Source organism: Xenopus tropicalis, chromosome 9, assembly GCF_000004195.4.
Source record: "Xenopus tropicalis strain Nigerian chromosome 9, UCB_Xtro_10.0, whole genome shotgun sequence".
NCBI lineage: Eukaryota > Metazoa > Chordata > Amphibia > Anura > Pipidae > Xenopus > Xenopus tropicalis.
In genome coordinates this window covers 12,748,410-12,772,819 of record NC_030685.2, presented here as the reverse complement: position 1 = coordinate 12,772,819, position 24,410 = coordinate 12,748,410, and the positions used below count along the sequence as shown (strand labels likewise).

Below are 24,410 nucleotides of genomic sequence, written 5' to 3'. Positions count from 1 at the left end.
TGGGGACCCCTGCAGTAGAAGATTAAAGGGCTCGTTTAGAAAGCACCTGGGTGCAAATGCAAGAGCACTATGAGGCCCCAGATCCTACCCCTTATTGCCCATGTACAGAGCACTGTGCAGCATTTTGCAAAACTCTGGTGCTCCATGCAAACTGCAGTGCCAGCAGCACCAGTTTTCTAAACCTGCACCTAAATTTGTTCCACCCTAGGCTCGGGCCTTTATGGCCTTGCCACAAATCTGGGCCTGAGTTCCAGGACACACACCCCATCCCTATCCTTACTGCCTGCCCATACAGGATGTGAGCTGCACTTTCCTCACCCTAAATTGTAAGTCTCCCTCGGGTGGGGAATTTGGGGAGGACGCCTACGTACTTTTCACATTGTGTAGTTCATTGTGAATGCCCCCTTAAGCAGTGTCGGACTGGGCTAGTGGGGCACTGGGAAAGAACCCTGTGGGCCTTGCTGGCCCAGTCCTGCTGGCAGTGGGCTTTAGTGTATTAGGGGGGCCCGGCCATGTTGCACTTTCTTGATTAGCAGGGCCCCCTGCGGTCAATGAGCTGCAGCCTTTAGAAACAAGGGAGGGAACTCAGGTGCCTGCACCTTCTTTCTTCTTACTGGAGGAAAGTTAAGTCCCGGTAAAGCTGCATGGGGATTGGATGGGTGAAGTATAAACTTCCACTCCAGCCCATCCAATCCCCATGTGGTTCTACCGGGACTTAACTTTTCCTCCACTAAGAAGAAAGAAGTATGTAGGCACCTGAGCTCCCTCCCTCGTTTCTAAAGGCTGCAGCTCACTGACTGCAGGGGGGCCCAGCTAATCAAGTAAGTGCAGAACTGCAGAGCCCCCCTTGGGGGCAAGGTTCATGACTGGGGTGGGGGGGCCCCCCGACTCCCCAACCCGACACTGCCCTTAAGTTAGTGAGAAAAGGAACCCTTAACAAAGCTGCTCTGCTTAGAAAATTAAGTTAGCGAGCAGAGAAGAGTCCTCTGGTAAATTATTCTTAGTTCTCATTCAGCTTAAAGTCACGGCAGACTGACCCTCGCATTAAACAGAACATCTGAGGGCAGAGCGCGGTGGCATAGCGGCAGAGGCAGGGTCTCAGGTTGTACCTGCAGACATGCACAAACCTGCCTCTACGGCGCTCCGGAACGCAGTATTCCATTTTGGAGCACAGTGACCTGTGGCATTTGCATTTGGGGTGCCTTTTTTTTTCACTTTGCACATAGTAAATGACCCCCTAGGTGGTCTGTCTAGAATTCCTGTTTGTAAACATGAATGTAAAGTAAAATATTTTTTCTCCCAAAATATTACACACTGTGTTCAGGCAGATGTTCCTGCCATCAGTGTCCCTTTAATACTAGCAAGAGGCCATTGTTGTCTGGCTCCCTATCTGCTGTACGTATCCAGGCTTCTAATTCCTTCCATTGTTTGTAGCTAACCAAGGCTGTTCCAGAGTATTTGCTATTACTATATTATCCTTTATTTATTTACATAGAGATTTACAGAGATTATCATTAACATCAGCCCATTTGTCAACTGAGCTTTCAATCTCAGTTACACAAATTCATTGCATTTCTAGCGTTCTCCTTTTGAGGCTCCTAAACAGCATAGGGATTCCCCTGTACGAAGCACAATTCAGCAGGAACAGCCCCCTAAGTTTGCTCATAACCTGTACAGAGAGATACCATAAAATTATGGCACATAGGGATTCCCCTGTACTAAGCACAATTCAGCAGGAACAGCCCCCTAGGTTTGCTCATAGCCTGTACAGAGAGATACCATAAAACTATGGCAGCATAGGGATCCCCTGTACTAAGCACAATTCAGCAGGAACAGCCCCCTAGGTTTGCTCATAGCCTGTACAGAGAGATACCATAAAACTATGGCAGCATAGGGATTCCCCTGTACTAAACACAATTCAGCAGGAACAGCCCCCTAAGTTTGCTCATAGCCTGTACAGAGAGATGACATAAAACTATGGCATATAGGGATTCCCCTGTACTAAGCACAATTCAGCAGGAACAGCCCCCTAAGTTTGCTCATAGCCTGTACAGAGAGACACCATAAAACTATGGCAGCATAGGGATTCCCCTGTACTAAGCACAATTCAGCAGGAACAGCCCCCTAAGTTTGCTCATAGCCTGTACAGAGAGATGCCATAAAACTATGGCATATAGGGATTCCCCTGTACTAAGCACAATTCAGCAGGAACAGCCCCCTAAGTTTACTCATAGCCTGTACAGAGAGATGCCATAAAACTATGGCATATAGGGATTCCCCTGTACTAAGCACAATTCAGCAGGAACAGCCCCCTAAGTTCGCTCATAACCTGTACAGAGAGATACCATAGAACTATGGCATATAGGGATTCCCCTGTACTAAGCACAATTCAGCAGGAACAGCCCCCTAAGTTTGCTCATAGCCTGTACAGAGAGATGCCATAAAACTATGGCATATAGGGATTCCCCTGTACTAAGCACAATTCAGCAGGAACAGCACAGGCAGCCTTGTCCTGACACTGGGGCTCATTTACCAACGCATCGCAGCGCTATAATAGTCGCAGAGGCAAAACTTTTGCCCTGCGCATAAGCATATTTAACAGTATAGCGCAAACACGGTCGCTTAAAGTTTCATGCGCTAGTTTTGACGCAAACTGCTGCGCCATACAAACATGCACATATAATGTCGCAAAACTGCACATATGATGAGGCAAAACTTGTCATAAATTGTGTGCATAGATGGCGCAAGCTAATGCTCTTATAAACCCGTACCAACTCACATTAACAAGGGAAACTGCCTTTATAGATAAGAACAAAGTTAAAAAAAAGGGTAAATGTTATGAAAACATTGTAAACAAATTAACAATTATATTTTTCTAATAATGCTAATCAACATATCATAAATTAACATTAACATGGTTTTATTAATGATATACCTAAATTAGTTTATTGTAGCGCAAATCTGCGAATATATTAGCGCAAATGTTGAAGAACGCGCAGTCAGAAATACGCCACAAATGAACTGGCGTAAAGATTTCAATGCAGCCGTGCCTGTGCAAATCTGCCCCTATATACGCGCAAATAGCACATATATAGGCGCAAAGGGCGCACTCTCGCAAAAATTGGGCACTTGAAACACGCCCCTAGCCACACCCCCAAAAAACATGTAGTTGTTTGCGACATTATTGCCCAGTATTTGCGACATGCGCATAAAAAGAACTGGCGGAAAAATAAATGAACCGACGCAATGTAACGCATATGCAATTGCGTGTGCCCACAAAATGGCGCATAATCATAATTGCGTCGGTTTGTGTGCTGCGATGCTTTGATAAATGAGCCCCACTGAGTATAAAAAAGCAAAATAGTTTTAGTGGAAAACACTGGATATGGGGTCTCAAATGCAATTATGGCCCCTATGGAAAAACTGGATACCAAAATCACATTCAATCATAACTAATACAGTGGCCACAACCAACCTTTGGTGGCTGCATAGTAAATAGGCCGGGACTACTGGAGCAGTGACAGCAAAGCTCATTAACCTGAATTGCTGCACGTAATGCAATTTACTTGCAGTGATTCTAATGTTAGCAAAGGGAATGGTATTTTCGGGACACTTGTTGCCTGCATTAGAGATTTCATGCCGAGTGAGAAATCTTACCATTAGGATTGCGAACCACTCTATTCCGATTACAAATAGAGTTACAAAATATGAATTTAATGTAAACCCTTATTTAAATTAAAATGAATGTAGCCATGCAGCCAGTAGCTACCAAGATACTGAAGTCCATCCCATTAGAGAGACAGAATGAGACAGAATCAGTCACCCTGTCTTAAAGTGAACACTGTAACTGTCTTACTGACCTGCTATCTGGTCTGTGCAAGGTTTGGAATGGGGGTAAGGGCAATAGTTGGGTGGGAGGGAGCAGACAGAATTTAAATGACCATACATTGAAATACTGTATCTGCTTCTTTGGTGAGGTCAACAGATAACCAAGAGGTGCCCAATATCAGGCTGATCCAATTGTTTGGCCTTATCATAATGATGGGTTACAGGACTGCACGGACAAGCCATGGGATTTTTAAACCAGCCCAATTGATATCTGCATGATATTTGGCCAGATATTGGTCAGGCAGGACCATTGGAGGGCCCTATACAAGGGCAGATAAGGTGCCAAGAAAATCTGTGGTAGTGGCAGAATAGGAAACTTAAATTTGCCTGCGTATGGCCACCTATAAACAACAGAAAAGAGGTCTCCCTCAGGACAGGACAAGATGAGTTCCTTTGTGATATGTACAGAGTTTGTGGTCCTCCTGCTTCTGGGTAAGTGAGATACACACACATGGTGTTTCCTCAAATTAGTTGGACTCTGGGCGTTTCAAGGTCAAGAGTGCCAGCCAATCTCCTACCCTAAAATCACTGGCCATTGCCAAGCTAGTGACTCCAAATAAAAGGCAAACAGGAATCCACTCTACCCCAGGCATTGGCCCACGTGAGGGCAGGTGGAAGCTGGGGAACAGTAGACTAGAAATAGGGGACAATTTAATAAAAAGTTACATAGTTACATAGTACAGAGTCCATCAAGTTCAACCCATCCAAGTAAACCCAGCACCCACAACCCACACCTACCAATCTATACACTCATATACATAAACTATATATACAACCACTAATACTAACTGTAGATATTAGTATCACAGTAGCCTTGGATATATAAGTTAGCACCAAAGCCTATATAAACCAATAGAGCAGCATTTAGTAGCGATCTGTCTTAGAATAGCCCTTGTACAATCACAGTGACTATTATTATGCCCATAAACTTGGGGTTATAGTTCTAACCTTTTTTCATGCCCTTCTTCACTCCAAAACCTGGTGGGTAAATCAGCAAATTTGGGTTAGAAAATGACTAGATTGTTACTATGGGTGACTGGGTGAAGGGACTAAATCTGGGTGACTCCTGAAAAATGCAGGTGAGTTGTCTGGGGAGTGACCCAGGTAAAAATCAATTCAGTCTTTATTATTTAGATAAGCCAGCAGATTCAGTAGAGCTTATGTTAGTTGGTGAGAGATAGGAGTAGGTAAGCTCACTAAGCAGCTTGGGTTCCACTGTGGAGAAAGGAGGGGTCAGTACTCCAGCAACTCTTCCCCAGTCAGGGCCACAGTCACCTTGTTCTCTACACCCAATGCCAGTTTTAGTTTTCTAACCCATTTAAGAAATCTCTTCCAAAATTTCCAGCTATGAGCATTACCATGTGTCTTCATTAGAAATGCACCATGATACAATTCATCTGGTATAACTTTTGAATGATCCCAAATGAATATGGACTTTTGTGCTAATAAAATATATTTAACTATAAAAATGTCACAACTGGTAACTACAGTATTCACCAGTTGTATAGACTTACCAATCTGGTTAATTTCCCCTACTAGCTCAGGAAGTTCTGGTTTCTGTTATGCTCTTTAAGCTAATCAGCTAATTGGCCCAGGGTTGTTATGACAAGTTCTTGCCCATAGTTTAATTAATGGGGGAAGCACAGGGTGCCTCCTCTTTGGATTCCAGCTGTTACCCAGGGTGGATGTTGCTGGGGAACCTGGAGTAGAAGGCACCAGTAAAGGAAATTGTGCCCTAAGGAAACCAACCCTGTGAAGTTGTGGAGCAGGGACCCCATAAATGAGGGTTTAGTTAGTGACAGTTAAAGCTTATGTCATAGTACACCACAGAGGTTTCTCTACCAAAGATTGATAGCATAGGTAGCTCTCCTGAGAGATAATGTGCCTAAAGTGAAGGGACACCCAGCTGAAAAGGAACTCAGGCTAGGTGTAATCCATGATATCTTAAACCTTTACAAGTCCCATTTCCTTACAGTGCCTGCATATCTACCTCTTATCTAATCACTCCATGATCAAATTACAACATGAGAGTAATTCATTTATCTTGAATAAACATCCAGTCTATGGTTATGAACCACTGGCACCCATTCTTTTCTAATGACAGGATCACTTTCTTGAGGGCTCAGTTGAGTCCTGGTAAGCAGCTATGGTACAAGAAGGGAAAGTCATTGGAACCCCACTTTTACCCGTTACAATTGCTCAAATCACTTAGTTTGATTAAGTGGTTCTAGAAAGATGGTCAATAAGGACAAAGAATACAGAAATATCAGAAGCCAAGATTTATTGGGATAGGGTATTGTATGTTGGGGAGAAGGACATAACTGAGATTAGGAAAACTCAGCAGGGAAGGCTGGGAGATAAGTCAGAGCAGAAGGGAACAGTAGGTTCAAGAGGGTTCAGGGCTCAGGCTTATCCTTAGTTTCACATTCATGGCTTACTAAAAATCACATCAAGGCCATCACCCCTGCAAGGAAAATATTGAGAAAGCTTAGTATTAAACCTCTCTTCCCATTCTCAGCAATGAAATAAACTGTGCCGTTTTCCCATGTATTATCTGGAGAGGAGTTTCCATGTTGGATAACTGATTCATACACTGCCAGACCTTCCTTCCTTCCTTTTTCACTCATAGCTCTATGCACCTAAAAACCCATGGGGCCTTGTCTTATACGGATATTATTCCAGTTTATTATGAATGAACAAACTGCAAATTTCTAATAGAAAAGCACAGAAATGTTCTGTAAAGTTGTTAGATCCCTCCCATTCTTCACAATGTCATGTCCTCTCGCAAGTGCCTCTTTTCCAGAGAAGACAACCCCAACCCTGACAGTCTAACCTCATAGCTTAAATCTTCCATCCCTTTTACCAGTTTAGTTGCACGTCTCTGCACTCTCTCCAGCTCATTAATATCCTTCTTAAGGACTGGAGCCCAAAACTGCACTGCATACTCAAGGTGAGGCCTTACCAGGGACCCATAAAGAGGCAAAATTATGTTTTCATCCCTTGAGTCAATGCTCATGCTATGTGTGTCCTAATTTTTAATTAAAAATAGGGCCTAGCTGTGACTAGACACACAGATTTGCAGTGCTACGTACAGTATGTACTTCAAATCAATGTGGTACTTAGTCTCTAGAGACATGTGGCCCTCAGCAGGACACCTGTGTGGCAGTCTATGGCCCCCTACATACACATGGGAACCCCAGAGGTGAGTCTGTTGACTCACCTAATCGACTATTTCTAATTTTACATTCCATATTCACTACGAATATATATATACTGAAATAAGGGGGTCATCCTCACGCATACAGGTTGAACTGCTTGGACTGTTGGCAGTTCCCTCCTGGTGCAGACAGAAAAGCGCGTGCAGGAGCCATTTTTTAAAAAACTGTGTCCCCCAACTGTTATGTGGACTTTATTAACCCTCACCTATGGCAGGGGAAACAGGTTCCCTTTAACCCTTGCTCGACAATACTCCCTGCAGCTTAAATCCACATGCTGCAAGGCTAATATGTAACCAGCACAGATACTGGCAGAAATGGTCTCTGAGCAGCAATGCAGCCGCCATACTACTTCACTCTGCAGTATGGAGATGGGCATCTGCAATCATTTTTCCAGAAGGTACAGTTTGCTTACACACTATAATAACCCCCTACTAGCCCCTTACTGTACAACAACGTACCCCCCCCCCCCCCCCCCCACACACACACACAATCAGATTTCTCCCCCCATTTGAAGCAGAGCCATTCCCTAACCCAGCCTCACTCTCACACACACAGAGTCATGTGACCAGGCTGAGGCACAGAAAAGATACAAAGTTTTAGGCTGCAGCAGCTGCCACAGAGATGTGGCCTGTTAATCAGGAGAGAGACAGAGAACGAGCTCTTACTGAAATCTAAGGGCAACTGAAACCCTAAAATTGTTTTCCCCTCTGTAATAAAGGCCAATACTGCTGCCCTGCCCTTATAATGTAGCAGAGGGCTGGATCACTGTTCTGCCCCTATTCCTGTCAGAAGGTGGTGCCTCTGCATTAAAATGGCGCCTGTAGGAAATACAAATTACAAATTTTGCAAGATCTCCCTCTCCTGGGCAAAATTCTATCAGGTTCCCTATGTATATAATCAAATTTAGCAACAAAAACCTATTTATTATATATGAAGGCGTAATATTTGGATCCATGCTGGAAGGGCAGAAATCTAATAGTTTTCAGGGAGCTGGAAACTACAAAATGTACTGTTCCTCAGCCCTCCATGCTTGCCCACCACACTTTTTTTTATAGGATAACTGTTACAGATACTCCCAAACCTTCCCTTCTGCCTTTGTTTTCTCCCCTGTCCTGAAGATGTGGGATGGTATATTTAGCATTGAATTGGGTTTAAAGTATAAAATACATTCAGAATTTATAAAGTGCGATTTGCACAATAGGCGTCACTTTATGCCAGTTCCCAGCAACCAAAGGATTTGTGTCTACACCTTAGTGTGAGTACCCAGTAACCCATTCCTATATTTGCTGGCGTCCTCTATACCAAACCTATAAATGTTGGCTCAGATGTTCCACAGAATGTGTCTGCTCACTACAAATATGTAATTGGTGCTCAGTGGTGGTAAACATAGGTTCACCCAACAGGTGTCACTTCATTCCAGGTCTTGCCTGAGAGAAGAAGCTTTGAATTCTTTATCTTATTGTATAAACCAGACAAGAAAGCATTCAAAGCCCCTCATCCCAGTCACTAGGTTTTATAGGGAAGATTCTTTGGTTGCTTAGAAATATAATGGAACTAGGTCTGTCTGCCTACAATGACATTGACACTTACCATTTCCCTCAGGTTGAGCCACAGCTTCTCCTTTCTCTGTAAGGAAAATAAAAGAGCTTAGAGTTCCAACAGCGCAAAACTTCTCTATAAACCCTGTAGGACCTGGGCTAAGGGGTTTTGGCTTCTTCATTGTGTTTCCATCTTACACTGTATAGCAGATAACCCATTCCTATTGACTAGGAATTTCCAACCTCTTGAGCCACACTCAGATATAAAAGATGTTGGGGGGCCACACAAGCATGAAAAAAGTTCTTTAGGGATGCCAAATAACTACCGTGATTGGCCATTTGGTGGCCCCATGTTGACTGCTAGACTGCAGGAGGCTCTGCTTGGAGAAAACTGTTTCTCTGGGCTTCCAAAACTTGTTTCCAAGTCAGATATTAAAAAATGGGCACCTACTTTGAGGTCACTGGGAGCAACATCCAAGGGGTTGGTGAGCACCATGTTGCCCACGAGACACTGGTTGGGGATCACTGCTATAGATCACTGGGATCTGTTAGTGGGTATTTAAGTGTGTGTACTTAATGCAGTAACCAGACAATATTTCCTCTTCCACCCATGTCTGGAAATACGGGAAGAGAGATGGAGATGAAAAATATACAGGGCACCACCTTACTGATCATACCCCAAATACATATGGACTTATGACTTCTAATTCATAAATGGTGACGGAATTATCTTTTATAGCCCCTCTTCCCCACTTATTTATCAAGATGTTCCAAATTCAGATCACCTTTTTAGCTGAGAGTTGGCCCTTGAGAGGTGCAGATTTTTTCTGGTGTAAATTCTCTGTGAAAATTCACCAGGGATTTCCCCCATACAGTTGTACTGGAGATGCTGGAGAATTTACCCCTCAAAGAAATGACATAAGTGTCATATTAGCACAGAGGAGGTGGTGTAGATAATGAGAGGCAATAGCGGCTACTCTATTTGTATAATGGAAGTTTGCCGGCCTGAACCTGGAGAAATCTCCTTTGGCGAAAATGTGTTCCTGTTCTCTTAGTAAAGTGGTGAATATTCACTGGAGAACTTTCGCCAGATGAAAATTTACACTTAAGAGAAACTTCACCAATGCCAAATTCATTTGCCAAAATGTGTTGTACTCTCGTTTTAGTACATTGGCAATGTTGTGGGGAAATTTTCAGTTTTGGCAAAAATTCGCCATACTTTAGCTTTCGCCCTTTGTTATATACATCCCTTCGTATTGAGGATACTGAGACTTACCAGCTGCCTTAGGTCATTCCATGGCTGCCTTTCTTGACCTGAAACAGGTAGAAGGAAAAAAAACTATGCAAACTCTGCGAGGAACATATTAAAAAAGAGAAACTTTGTTATAGTATTTGTTATTTTCTCTACAATGAAATACATTGCCCCTGTTATCTATACCATCCCTATTCCTCTCTCAGCCCTTCCTTACTTCCTCTGTTATCTCCATTGCATATTCTGCATATATTAAAATAGTCACATTTATAGGGATACTTTTTGCTGTGGTATTTGGGCAGCAACCAAATCATACATATCATACATAATACATGAGTGATACTCAGAGTTCCCTGTATAACTCAGCCTGCGGCCTTGTGCCTTTATATGGGCACAGAACCCCTCAGTGACTGCTAATATCCTTATCATTTACAGTAGGGGGTACATTATCCCTTATAATACATGAGTGATACTCAGAGTTCCCTGTATAACTCAGCCTGCAGCCTTGTGCCTTTATATGGGCACAGAACCCCTCAGTGACTGCTAATATCCTTATCATTTACAGTAGGGGGTACATTATCCCTTATAATACATGAGTGATACTCAGAGTTCCCTGTATAACTCAGCCTGCAGCCTTGTGCCTTTATATGGGCACAGAACCCCTCAGTGACTGCTAATATCCTTATCATTTACAGTAGGGGGTACATTATCCCTTATAATACATGAGTGATACTCAGAGTTCCCTGTATAACTCAGCCTGCAGCCTTGTGCCTTTATATGGGCACAGAACCCCTCAGTGACTTCTAATATCCTTATCATGTACAGTAGGGGGTACATTATCCCTTATAATACATGAGTGATACTCAGAGTTCCCTGTATAACTCAGCCTGCAGCCTTGTGCCTTTATATGGGCACAGAACCCCTCAGTGACTGCTAATATCCTTATCATTTACAGTAGGGGGTACATTATCCCTTATAATACATGAGTGATACTCAGAGTTCCCTGTATAACTCAGCCTGCAGCCTTGTGCCTTTATATGGGCACAGAGCCCCTCAGTGACTTCTAATACCCTTATTATTTACAGTAGGGGGTACATTAGAGGTACACAAGTACTAGGGCACAAAGGGAAAAACAATGACAAATTGATATTACATGATATTTATCCTGTTGTGTTTGTTAATATTTAATTTCCTACTTTGCTCCTGGGCTCTCCGTGCTGCATATTTACTGTTCTAGTCAGTAGAATCTGCCTGTACAACTATATTAATGATAAACTGGATGATAAGTCAGTTTGCTAAAAAATAAAGATATTAAGTAAATAGATACAGGTTTGTTCTGAATTCACACTTGCAAAGCAATGAATATTATACAAGGAAACACCCAGTGTCAGCACAGACCCAGTCACGAGGAGACTGCTGGCAATGCCTTTAGCTTTATACATTATTATTTCTTCTTATTTGTTACATTGCCTTATGCTCATTTAGCGTTTACACCCTCCATGTGAATAAAAAGAGAATAATAAATATGCCATATTAGACTGGTCACAGTTCTATGGCTGCCCCGCTGGCTAATGGATCATGCCAGAAGTCGGATTTCAGCATCTGGAAATGCTGAGGGCCACACGTAGGGGTCAGACTGGCCTCAGGACACCGGGAAAATGCTAGTGGGCCCCAGTCCTTTTGGACCCTGCTTCCTGCCCAAAAGCCAGCCACACAAAACGTCAGAAAGATAAAAACAGAATTCTCTGATTAGGAAAGCACAGGCGGCCTATTGATCTATTATTGTCTCAGGGAACTGCCAAGGAATTCACTAAACACTGCCCTATTGCTAACGGGAGGCCATAAGCCGATTTTACACATAATCTGTTTTATGTTGTGAGTTGACAATGAAAGTGAATTACAGGAATGCATATGGTTGGAAAATGCAACCATTTCTACCTAGCACTACCTTACTATAATAAGGAGGGAGCTGAGATCCTATAGAAGGGCGAAAAAGTTTCTTGTTAATGGTTATTTGTGTTGTGTGTGGTATGGTATAAAGTTTTACAGGGGATTTGGAAGCTCAGCATGCAGGGGTGGCAGCAAGAGAACCTCCATAATGGTAGCCCTATATGCAGACCATAGAAGCCCTATCTGCAGGCCATAATGGTAGCCCTATCTGCAAACCATAGTCCCTATCTGCAGACCATAATGGAAGCCCTATCTAGAGGTCATAATGGTATCCCTATCTGCAGACCATAATGGTAACTCTATTGCAGACCATAGTGGTAACCCTATCTCCAGACCATAATGGTATCCCTATCTGCAGACCATAATGGTAACTCTATTGCAGACCATAGTGGTAACCCTATCTGCAGACCATAGTGGTAACCCTATCTGCAGACCATAATGGTAACTCTATCTGCAGGCCATAATGGTAGCCCTATCTAGAGGCCATAATGGTAACCCTATCCCTATCTGGTCCTATGTACCTGTGGTCATAATCTTACAGTCCCGCCATATGATTTATGACCTTGTGAATACATTGACTATTAGTTACATAGTTACATAGGGTTGAAAAAAGACCAGAGTCCATCAAGTTCAACCCTTCCAAGTAAACCCAGCACACACAACCTATACTTACCAATCTATATACTCACATACATAAACTATAAATACAAACAGTAAGACTTAATTAGTATCACAATAGCCTTGGATACTCTGCTTGTTCCAGGCCCCTCTTATAGGCATTAACAAAATCTGCCATTACCACATAATTAGGAAGGGCATTCCCCAACCTCCTCACTGCCCTCACCATGAAAAACCCCCTACGCTGCTTCAAATGGAAGCTCCGTTCTAAATGGGGGGCCTCTGGTGCGTTGATCATTTTTATGGGGAAAAAAGAACACCCCCCAACTGCCTATAATCCCCTCTAATGTACTTGTACAGAGTAATCATGTCCCCTCGCAAGCGCCTCTTTTCCAGAGAAAACAACCCCAACCTCGACAGTCTAACCTCATAGTTTAACCCTTCCATCCCCTTTACCAGTTTAGTTGCAGTCTCTGCACTCTCTCCAGCTCATTAATATCCTTCTTAAGGACTGGAGCCCAAAACTGCACTGCATACTCAAGGTGAGGCCTTACCAGGGACCTATAAAGGGGCAAAATTATGTTTTCATCCCTTGAGTCAATGCCCATTTTCTTCATTAGTATTACCTCTCCTACAATCTGATGGGCTCTTGCACTAAATACAGGGCTTTATTTAGTTGTGGTGTGGCCCAGGACAAAACATGCTGTGTGTGTCCTAATTATTAATGAAAAATAGGGCCTAGCTCTGACTAGACACACAGATTTGCAGTACGGCGTATGTACTTTAAATCAATGTGGTACTCAGTCTCTAGAGACATGTGGCCCTCAGCAGGACACCTGTGTGGCAGTCTATGGACCCCTACATACACCTGAGATGAGTCTGTGGATTCACCTAATCAACTATTTCTAATTTTACATTTCATAGTCACAGCTAATACATATACTGTATATACTGGAGTAAGGGGAGTTGTCCTTAATCATACAAGTTAAACTACATGGACTGTTAGTAGTTCCCTCCTGGTGTGGACAGTACAGCGTGTGCAGGAGCCATTTTTGAAAAACTGTGTCCCCCAACTGTAATGTGGGCTTTATTAACCCTCACCCCCCCCCCCCCCCCCCCCAACTCTTATTTGGACTTTATTAATCCCCACCTCTGGCAGGGGAAACAGGTGCCCTTTAACCCTTGCTCGACAATACTCCCTGCACCTTAAATCCACATGCTGCAAGGCTAATATGTAACCAGCACAGATACTGGCAGAAATGGTCTCTGAGCAGCAATGCAGCCACCATACTACTTCACTCTGCAGTATGGAGATGGGCGTCTGCAATCATTTTTCCTTAATAGCCCCTTACTGTACAACAACGTACCCCCCCCCCCCCCCCACACACACACACACACACACACACACACACACACACACACACACACAATCAGATTTCTCCCCCCATTTGAAGCAGAGCCATTCCCTAACCCAGCCTCACTCTCACACACACAGAGTCATGTGACCAGGCTGAGGCACAGAAAAGATACAAAGTTTTAGGCTGCAGCAGCTGCCACAGAGATGTGGCCTGTTAATCAGGAGAGAGACAGAGAACGAGCTCTTACTGAAATCTAAGGGCAACTGAAACCCTAAAATTGTTTTCCCCTCTGTAATAAAGGCCAATACTGCTGTCCTGCCCTTATAATGTAGCAGAGGGCTGGATCACTGTTCTGCCCCTATTCCTGTCAGAAGGTGGTACCTCTGCATTAAAATGGCGCCTGTAGGAAATACAAATGAGGCCCCATAAGCAGGGCTGCAACTAGGGGTACAGAAGAGGCAAGTGCCTAGGGCACAACAGGGCGCTTAGCTCATATCTCTTCTGTCACCTACCCCTAGTGCCCCCTGTCCCACCCTGTCCCAGGTCTGTGTAGTATGCCATGAAAGCTTTATTGATCCTACAGGGGCAGATGTAGTTATACCAGAGGGAAGTCTCACTGCCGGAATGTTAGTGCGGGTTTGGTCAGCCAGGTAGGATAGCAGCTGCCATTTTGTCTCCGTGCTCAGATACATTGGCATGCTGATAGAGAATGTGTTTTTTAGTTCATTCTACCTGAGCTAAATTAAGGGAATTTAGGGAATCATTTAACCATTAAATAAACCCAATAGGGCTGCTCTGCCCCCAATAATGGGTAATTATATTTTAGTTGGGATCAAGTACAGGTACTGTTTTATTATTACAGTGAAAAGGGAATCATTTAACCATTAAATAAACCAAATAGGGCTGTTCTGCCCCCAATAAGGGGTAATTATATCTTAGTTGGGATCAAGTACAGGTACTGTTTTATTATTACAGAGAAAAGGGAATCATTTAACCATGAAATAAACCCAATAGGGCTGTTCTGCCCCCAATAAGGGGTAATTATATCTTAGTTGGGATCAAGTACAGGTACTGTTTTATTATTACAGAGAAAAGGGAATCATTTAACCATTAAATAAACACAATAGGACTGTTCTGCCTCCAAAAAGGATTAATTATATCTTAGTTGAGACAAGCTACTGTTTTATTATTACAAAGAAAAAGGAATTATTTTTAGTGCCGTAACAATGGAGGAAGCAGACCCTATGGTAGAAGGGGGGGGCCTGGGGAACAGTGGGACCAGGACCACAGGGTCTGCTTCCCTTATTGTTGCATGAGTGGGGAGGGGAGGGGGGATTTGTGTGCTATGGGGGAGCATCTCTGGGCAGGGGGCCGGGAAGGGTTCTGCGCTTACTCATCCCCGGGCCCCTACTCTGCACACTCACAGCACAGAGTTGTTCCGCCATTATGGGGGTCTCACAATTCTGTAATGTTTACTATTAAAAATTATATGGCATTTCTGTATACAGGTATGGGATCTGTTATCTGAAAACCCATTATCCAGAAAGTTCTGAATTATGGAGAGGCCATAGACTCCATTATAAGCAAATAATTCTAATTTTTAAAAATGATTTCCCTTTTCTCTTTAACAATAAAACAATACCTTGTACTTGATCCCAATAGATTTTTTGCTTAAATAAACCCAGGGCAGTGATGATACTATACAGTACAGAATTGCACATAATGGATATTTAAATGCTCATTACTCTTATTTTATTTTGTTGAGACTACTGTCTTTGAAAGACAAAAATAAAATATACATGTGGCTTTTACTACTTTTCTCTTTTCTTTAAGTATTATTATTATTAGTGTTCTTTATATTAATTTGTATGTTGTTGGCGGCTTTCAGCAGAAAAGAAGGTGCAAGTTCATCAAAAAAAAATTGACTTAGACCTCGAAAACTCATTTTCATGTGAATAGTTTAGGCCCTTACATTGGAACTGAGCCATTAAGTGTTTTTTAGCTTTCCTGTATATTTCGATTTCCTGCTAATATGGAACTAAGGCAGTCAGGGTGATATTGAACGTTCCTTCTAGCTGTTAGGTAAAACACCCCTGCTGCCATTACAGTGGTATTGCCCATCCTTCTAACTGTTAGGTAAAACACCCCTGCTGCCATTACAGTGGTATTGCCCATCCTTCCAGCTGGGAGGAAAACAAACCTGATGACATCACAATGGTATTGCCCGCCCTTCCAGCTGAGAGTTAAACAGACATGATGACATCACAATGCTATTAAAACGATATCAAGTTTCCACCTAGAATTCTCTTCATTACTGATTGAGCTTGTTAAGGAGGAATGTGGAGAAGCCCAATCAGTATCTTAATCAAAATGAAAAAAACTATTTTATTATTTTTATTATCCATTTTTATCATTTTGTCAACTTTTAATAGAAAAGCAGGTACGATCTTTTCAGTTATATTAGTACACAGAAAATAATGTTAATGTCTATTTTATCTTTTTATAATGTCATTTTTTAAACTCACAATTCTGTACTATAAGAAAACTATAGTATACACTAAGATTAATTGCTGATGGTTTTATCCATGGAAAACAGTTGATATTAATATGATAAAAATTAAATGGTAATATTTTCTAAATGATTAATGGTTGCTGTAGATTTTTTTGACTTTCATTTTAGAATAGAACATGCCTGTGAGCCCCTTGAACTAATATGAGATTTTTTTTTTTCCCAATGTAGGAGCTAGCTTAGAATTTATTATTGATAATGATGATGACAAGGGAGATCGTGCATTAACTATGGAACCCAGCACATCTAATTCAGGTACCGTTACATTGTGCCTAATAACATTTGTGTGTGCATCATTTTCTTATGGTTACACTCAGGGCCGTATTTATATATATATATATATATGGGCACCACAGAGGGCCTGTTCCTAGGGTGGCAGCTTTTGGGGTGGGCAAAAAAATGTTTGCTATGACGTTTTATTTGACATACAATTCCTTTTTCTTGCAGCAGCAACTTCTGTTGAGCGAGTCAATATGGACACTGTCCCAAACCTTGAAGACTCAAATGACAATAGCAACAATAACCTTTATGGTAATAAAGATGATGGTGACGCCATTGAAAATAGTCAAACGGAGCAAGGATCAAGAGGTAAGGTTTCATTTGTACCTATTCATGGTTTTAGCTGGTGCCTGTGTTACATTTCAATTTGTGTTTTTGGTTGGGAATTCTAAGCAACGCTTCAATACACAGTCACAAAACAATACTTCATCAATATCATTATGCAATAATTTGGGGCTAAAGGGCCCCATGTTTACACTGAGATCTGTTTGTTTCCATCGATAAACTTAACTGAAGTTCATAAGATGTGCATGATAGCAGTTAGTTGGCAATTTTAATAATAAATGCCTTCCCTCCCATAGGTTTATCTGACGAGAAGGAAAGCATAGTGGCACCTTCAGTTTTAGGTTCAAAACAAGGTAAATCCATTTCCTTTTTGTGCCATTTTCTTATGCTTAGTGATGATAAATTAAAATCCCCCTGAATATTCTGCATACACATTGGTCTGTGTGCCAGTAAGTACTAACTGTTTAAGGAAAGATAAGTGGAACTTAATGTAAAAACCAGAATATTTCTATTGGGATCAGTTAACATCAGCCTCTGTGTTCAACTACTTGGCTCTTGGGGTATTAAACTCTAATAGCCCCACAGCTCTATAAGCTGTTGATGACTTAAGGTGGCCAGACACGTTAAGATTTGCTTTTTTGGTGAGGTCCCCAAACTAGTGTATCTTTTCCCCATATGCCCACCTAAGATGGGTGATTTTGGGCTAATTTGATCATTTAACCCTAGGCCCAAACAGGCTGATGCGGTCCCCAATCCAATGGGAAAATTAAACCTGCCCGATTTCTGGCCAGATATCAATCAGTGAGGCCCATAGGGGGGGCCCATACATTGGCAGATAAGCTGGCAAATTGGTCTGCAGGACTCAAATCTGCAGCTTAAATCTGCCCATGTATGGCTACCTTTAGGATTTACAATGACCATCTAATGATCAAGTTTGTAATTGAAATTCAAATCTCATTTCTTTACAGAGCTTATACTGGAGATGCACAAGGACCTGATCGAGTCCAACAGACTATACCTTATTATGGTATGCTCTGTCATTGGCGTTGGTTGTGTATTGCTTTCTCTGGCAATAATATTCTTGGCACGGAAGATCGCCAAGTTAAGCAGGTATTGCTGAGTTTCTTTTACGTCTATTTTCCATTTCCATTTTGAACGGCCACATTTGTAATTGTTACCTAATGTCTTTCAGTGAGAAGCCTGACATAGTCGCAGCTGAAGAAGGTAAATATCTGAGTAAATGAAGATTCTAGCTGGACTGGTTATTGAGAAAGTCTTGTTTGTTGAGAAAGTCGTAGAGAAGGTACAGAGTTACTGACACAGAGGAAAAGGAAGGAAGGAAAATGGAGACAAGAAGCGGAGAGAAGAATAAAAAGAAGGGAAGAGGAGGGAGGCATCACAATAAATGGTCTTCTATGGATTAGACAAGCATGGGGCTATTAGCGTCAGAATTTAATACCCCAAGAGCCAAGCAGTTTGAAACAAGTCTCTAGAAATATAATTGTGTAATACGTACCATACACAACCAGTGTGCAAAGTGACAAATCAATAGCACCGAGTTTTGTATCTAATATTGCTCTAGAAATATAAGCTGCCTGGTAAAGTCTAGTTGGCCTCTGCCTTCTATTCTTCTGGCATGGGAAATGTGAACATTTCTACTTCAATAAAGAGTACAGTCTAAAATAAAATTAGCTCTAATTCATTCACATTAATATGGGTAATAACGGGAAGATGTCAGGGGAGATTTAGGGAACAAAGAAGTGTAATTGTACATTATGCGGTATAAATTTTGATTCTTGCAATGGTGCCATGGTTTCCAAAAGAGGGAACTCTGAGTATCACTCATGTATTATAAGGGATAATGTACCCCCTACTGTAAATGATAAGAATATTAGAAGTCACTGAGGGGTTCTGTGACCATATAAAGGCACAAGGCTGCAGGCTGAGTAATACAGGGAACTCTGAGTATCACTCATGTATTATAAGGGATAATGTACCCCCTACTGTAAATGATAAGGATATTAGAAGTCACTGAGGGGTTCTGTGACCATATAAAGGCACAAGGCTGCAGGCTGAGTTATACAGGGAACTCTGAGTATCACTCATGTATTATAAGGGATAATGTACCCCCTACTGTAAATGATAAGGATATTAGCAGTCACTGAGGGGTTCTGTGCCCATATAAAGGCACAAGGCTGCAGGCTGAGTTATACAGGGAACTCTGAGTATCACTCATGTATTATAAGGGATAATGTACCCCTACTGTAAATGATAAGGATATTAGCAGTCACTGAGGGGTTCTGTGCCCATATAAAGGCACAAGGCTGCAGGCTGAGTTATACAGGGAACTCTGAGTATCACTCATGTATTATAAGGGATAATGTACCCCCTACTGTAAATGATAAGGATATTAGCAGTCACTGAGGGGTTCTGTACCCATATAAAGGCACAAGGCTGCAGGCTGAGTTATACAGGGAACTCTGAGTATCACTCATGTATTATAAGGGATAATGTACCCCCTACTGTAAATGATAAGGATATTAGCAGTCACTGAGGGGTTCTGTACCCATATAAAGGCACAAGGCTGCAGGCTGAGTTATACAGGGAACTCTGAGTATCACTCATGTATTATAAGGGATAATGTACCCCCTACTGTAAATGATAAGGATATTAGCAGTCACTGAGGGGTTCTGTGCCCATATAAAGGCACAGGGCTGCAGGCTGAGTTATACAGGGAACTCTGAGTGCATATTATAATAGGGCATACATGATTTCTTTAATACACATATTAGTCATTGTAATGAAAAGAAAGTTAAACAGTTAAAGTGACAAAATCTGCCTATTCATTAATTACACTTCTGTTTATAACACCCTTCCATCATTGTCATCATGAGTAGCTGCAATCCCTTAAAATATTGAGCTCCAAATTAAAAATGTGCGCTGATAAGGAGTGTAGCTTAGAGTGACATACCCAGCATTTAACAGATATCTGTCACTTGCCTTTATAAACCGACCCAGTTATAATCTCCCAATCTTTGTCTATATATCTTTTCTCTCCCTCTCCCCTCTCTATCTACTTCATTCTTTGCTGATTTAGACTCACTAGGAAAAATTGTTTAGTTTTATTTTATTAGACAGGACAAGCAAGGGATTGGTTTATTGGAGCACAAGCTCCTCCCACTGGTTGGCCAAGTTAATTGCAGCTAAAAGAAAAAGGCGCAAGACAAAGACCAAGTTGCCGCTGAAAAGGGCAACTGTAACTGTTAACTGTTTATAGAGATCATCGTCTGTTCCCGGGGGCACAAATGCTACAGTGCACCCCTTAGTTGTTATCTAGCAAGCACCAGAGAGAGCTGCACCCTGCTTCTTGCATAAGGAGCCAGGTTAGGAGACACGGGGCAAGCCATAGGGCAGCGCAATAACTTGTGCATCTAAATTACTCAATAGAGTGTTCATTTAAGGAGCTACTGTAGCTAAGGAGGGGGGCGTGACATCACTGGGTGGGTCAGTGACATCATGGGGCAGGCCGCGTCATCACATGAGGGGTAGGGCTATGATGCGGTGGTCGGCGATTGGCCAATCGCCATAGGAATCTTTGGTTTTCCAAATTGATCCCTGCACCTCCCACCAGATTAGTCAAGAAAAAATTTCACCTCAGACCTATCCGGAAACCCACTCAGTGTGCAGGTCATCCCAAAAAGAAATAATTTCATTTAATTTGATACCCAAGAGAGGGCACATGAAAGATAAGAAGAACTGATCTGCACCACTGACTCCTGGCCATACAATTGCTGGGATAGTTCTACTATATCATTGGCAAATTGTAACGGATTACGTGAGAGGCTAACTGCTGAAACAATCTAAGACATAACTTTTATTGAACAGCACTAAAAGAAAACATTATTGTTCCCATATTACGGTAAAAGCAATTAAAATCAAAGCTGTGTATATCGTATTACTTGGTAGGGGTACACACGGGACTTTAGGGGCTAGCCATATTCTTTATTTCCCAGGGTGCCACAGCCATGTGACCTGTGCTCTGATAAACTTCAGTCACACTTTACTGCTGAGCTGCAAGTTGGAATGGTATCCCGTCCCCCCTCCTCCTCCCTCAGCAGCCGATGGGAAGGGAGCAAGATAGCAGCTCCCAGTAGGTATCAGAATAGCACTCAATAGTAAGAAATCCAAGTCCGGCTTGGGACTCCTCCAGTTACATGGGAGTAGGAGAAACAATAGGTTACCTGAAAGCAGTTCTAATGTGTAGCACTGGCTCCTTCTGAAAGCTCAGACTCAGGTACACTTTACTGCTGCGCTGCAAGTTGGAGTGATATCCCCCCCCCTCACCCCCAGCAGCTGATCAGCAGAACAATGGAAAGGGAGCAAGATAGCAGCTCCCAGTAGGTATCAGAATAGCACTCAATAGTAAGAAATCCAAGTCCGGCTTGGGACTCCTCCAGTTACATGGGAGTAGGAGAAACAATAGGTTACCTGAAAGCAGTTCTAATGTGTAGCGCTGGCTGAAAGCTCAGACTCAGGCACAAAGCACTGAGATGGCGCCTACACACCAATATAACAACTTAAAAAAATACAAGAAATGTAAATGAGGCCCTATAAGCAGGGCTTCAACTAGGGGTACAGAAGAGGGCACAACAGGACGCTTGGCACATATCTTTTCTGTTACCTACCCCTAGTGCAGGGACCCTGTACCACCGTCAGCATGTTGCGTTTCCTCATGCGTACCTTCCCCCATCTTCCATGCACACCTCATTGGCACATATTGCCTAGGGTGCTCGGCTGGCTTGGGACGCCACTGCCCACAAGCCTTAATGGCAGTGGGTCTGGGAGTTCAACCTGCTGGGGAGTGAAAAGTGGTGAGATGATGACAGCATGACTACCACCACATTCCCAGTAAAGACTCTGAGGTGGAAGGAGCTATAAGTATATGCAGGCGGATGTGGGGTTCAAAAAAACCTTCTTATTATTTTGTAAATAGATGCCCAAGTGGAGAAGAAGGACAAAGGTGGACTAAACACACAAACAAGTGTTGAAAAAAATACAGGGGGTTTAATAATGGAGTTAGTTTATTGTACAGCGTAGCTGACAGATTTACTCTTATTATACCACCACCATCTTGCCCAGACATACCCCATATTGTAAATAGATGCCCAAGTGGAGAAGAAGAACAAAGGTGGACTAATCACATAAACACAATTGTTGAAAAAAAATACAGGGGGTTTAATCATGTTTATTGTACAGCATAGCTGACAGATTTACTCTTATTATACCACCGCCATCTTGCCCAGACATACCCCATACTCTGCTCCCCCAACCACCATTTCCTCTTCTTTCCTCCTATATTCCCCAAGCATTGCATGGTAGCTCCCAGTATATTCTTGGTCCCAGCTCAGATGTTGCATCCGGAATCCGTGCAGCAGGTGACTTTACCTATATAATTATCCTGCAATGCCACACAACTGGCTTTCCAGCTGCACTTTTTCCCAAGAACTATAAAAAAAAATGTATGGGGACAATTATTAGAAAAGGTTCAAAGGAAGATATGATAGGAAATAGGGTGCCCTAGAACAATACCTTCCCCTTGGGGCCCAGAACAGTAGTAGCATTAATGTTCAAAAGTGTAATATTTGCCTTTCAGTGCAGGGCCCAGAATAGCTGTACTGCCTATAGCCCCATATGGCTAATGCATATTGTTGGTATCATCCGCATCACAATCTACTTGTAGCACATTCTATATGTTTAGCAATATATGGGGTTCTCAAATGGGTGCTGTCATGGATATAAATATGCTCCCAAACGGCTTTGTGAATTATTTCACAGTAGTTTTGTTTGTGCTTGTGGTTTTTGAGCTTTTTGTTTTTTTCTTATGGTTTTTGAGCTAGGCCTTACTTTAGCTCAGGGATCCCCAACCCTTTATACTCGTCAGTCAAATTCACACAAATGTAAAAAGTGTTGGTGATCCACGCAAGTATGATAACAGTTCCTCGACTATGCAAAATAAGGAACGATTGGCTATTTGGAACTGCTGGTCTGCAGGAAATCTGTGTCCCAAAACTTGCCTCCAAGCCAGAAATGTAAAAATGGCCACCTACTTTGAGGCCACTGGGAGCAACATCAAAATAGGGGGAGGTGAGAAGCATGTTGCTTACAAGACGTTGGTTGGGGATCACTGCTCTAGCTGGTACTCAGCTGGTACTATTCATAGCCCCCTCCTTCTCAACCTCCCTAATGTTTACCTCGTACCCCAAGGTCCTCTTTTCTTCCTTATGGAAGCATGTTGCTTACAAGCCGTTGGTTGGGGATCACTGCTCTATCTGGTACTCAGCTGGTACTATTCATAGCCCCCTCCTTCTCTCCTTCTCAACCTCCCTAATGTTTACCTCGTACCCCAAGGTCCTCTTTTCTTCCTTATGGAAGCATGTTGCTTACAAGCCGTTGGTTGGGGATCACTGCTCTATCTGGTACTCAGCTGGTACTATTCATAGCCCCCTCCTTCTCTCCTTCTCAACCTCCTACCCCAAGGTCCTCTTTTCTTCCTTATGGAAACCTGTTTTGCCTCATGCTTTATCAGCTGGTGCAGGCATGCCCAGAATTTAAAGTAGAATGAAAGCCCCATAATGACCATAGGCCCCTCCCGAACTGCACCATAGGGCATTCCCTATACTTTGCAGTACTTAATAACATACAGATTTGTACAGTGGGGTTACATAGAAGACGTATATACAATGGAACTGCTTGGGGACAATCATGGCCTGATGCAACTAGCTCAACAAAACTGGTAGACGATTTACCTTTTGGACTCCCTTATGACTGTATATAGACTGTGGTCTATATACTTGCCATAACTGCCATCATCCCTAAACCTCAGGGGAAGGCTTATTAGTAGTGTATATGAAATTAGAGAGAGTACATTAGGTGTTAAGAGGTGGGAACACAGACTCACCTCTAGGGTTCTGAGGTGTATGTAGAGATCCATAGATTGCCACACAGGTGTCATGCTGAGGGTCACATGCCTTTAGAGACTGAGTACCACAATGTTTTGAGGTACATACGTAGCACTGCAACTCTGTGTGCAGAAGTGGAAAATGTAAAGTCAGAGGTTGCTTTATGCAGTGATAATAGGGGTGATAGCCCAGGTCCCCACAGAACATGGCTGCCATATTATGTAATAGAAGAGCAAGCAAGATGGCAACAGTTACATTCTATATCAATGCCCAATCTTCAGTCCTTCCGTTATTGCTGAGTTTCTAGGCACCCCCTCATAAATAAGGGCTTGTATAGTGGAAGATATAGCTCAACAACAGCTGAGCTGGGCCACACCACGACTAAATAAAGCCCTGTGTTAAGTGCAACCCTATCTGGCCTGCAGAAATTCTTACCATTATGGTCTGCAGATAGGGTTACCATTATGGTCTGCAGATAGGGTTACCATTATGGCCT

At 42.5% G+C, this 24,410-nt stretch overlaps 1 long non-coding RNA gene across 1 annotated transcript; it reads left to right on the top strand.

Annotated features, from left to right (window-relative positions):
- Window positions 1–17,857: 17,857 nt before the first annotated feature.
- Window positions 17,858–18,384, top strand: LOC116407769. The gene is made up of 2 exons (XR_004220553.1): window positions 17,858–18,065; window positions 18,148–18,384. It is a non-coding gene; the product is annotated as an uncharacterized LOC116407769 (long non-coding RNA).
- The last annotated feature ends 6,026 nt before the right edge of the window (window positions 18,385–24,410 follow it).